Raw genomic sequence first — 1,260 nt, 5'->3', positions numbered from 1 at the left:
CGGAGGCCATGGGGGTCGCAGCCCGAAGAGCCAGTGGCCAGGAGGAGGCTGGCCTGGCGACGACGGAGAGTGGCCAGTGGCCAGGTGACCTCGCCTGTGGCCCTGCGGCTCTCTGAGGAGGCCGAGGACGCGCGGCCCCCTGAGGAGCCTGCGCCTGTTTGTCAGCACGTCCTGGGCCTCTGAGAAGCCCCGTGGATTTCCGTGGTCAGCAGCCTTCGCTTTGTGCTTCAAGGGCTCCTGGGGCCAGCGAGGGGCCAGCGAGGGGCCGTGGGCTGGAGCCTGGCGTCTGTGCCCCTCCCGAGAGTCGCCCCCTCCAGGGGAGCCCCGTCCCGCAGCGCCTTCGCGGCGTCCTACTCCAAACCGAGCGCTCGGACCAGCCCTGACCGCCGCCTGTGGGTGCACGCCCGCCCCCCACTGTGCCCCATCGTGCCAGAGGCCCGAGGCACCCCAATTCCGGGCCTTTGGGGACGGGACGTGTCCCACGCCCCCGGGAACGCGGAGCGGAGACCCAGACGCCTGGCGACGCCTCTGGGGCCTGCAGGGACCCCTGGGGCTGGCGACGCCGTGGACATGGGCCGGGCCCTCGAGCACCGGGTGGCTTCCCAGGACACGGTGCTCACGGCCCTGTGTCGTCCCACCGGGCAGCCGCGTGGCCGCTTCAGGGAGGCGACGAGGACTTTGTCGGCCGAAGTGGACGAACACCAGCGTCTCTGCAAGCGTCCGGCGCTCAGAACTAGCCCCAATGCACTGTGGCCGGCAGCCATGTCGGGGTTCACGGAGCGTCTGGGTGCCGCTGAGGAGCTTGAGCCTGGCCACGGCGCCACCAGCCCTAGAAGGCTCAGCTCCACGTCTGAGGCGGCCGGCGCCTCTGTCCGCCCGTGAGCCGAGCAGCCAGCTGAAGTACGGCCCAGCTGACATATTTCCAGACACCTGAACGTGGCCTGGCCACGTGACACGGACAGTGCCACGGACAGTGAATGTGGGTGGGGCCGCCGTGAGCAGAGGGAGCCCGGAGGCCGGCTCGGCAGGAGCCTCCGCTCTCCACACCGTGTGGCTGTCCAGGCCACATGACGGACCCCGTGGCACCCACGTGGCCAAGCTCCGTGCACACCTCAGACGTCTTCCAGCCTGCTTCTCCCGAGACCGGTGCTCCAGACTGTCTTCAGCCTCACGGAGATATGGCCTGGCTTTGGGTGGGGCGACGGCTCGCCCCCTGGCCACGGCTCGCCGGCGGGGTGGACGCCACGTGGGCTGGTGCGC

The sequence above is a fragment of the Condylura cristata genome, unplaced genomic scaffold, assembly GCF_000260355.1.
Source record: "Condylura cristata isolate star-nosed mole 26May11 unplaced genomic scaffold, ConCri1.0 scaffold00021, whole genome shotgun sequence".
Lineage (NCBI taxonomy): Eukaryota > Metazoa > Chordata > Mammalia > Eulipotyphla > Talpidae > Condylura > Condylura cristata.
This window is presented reverse-complemented; position numbering follows the sequence as displayed.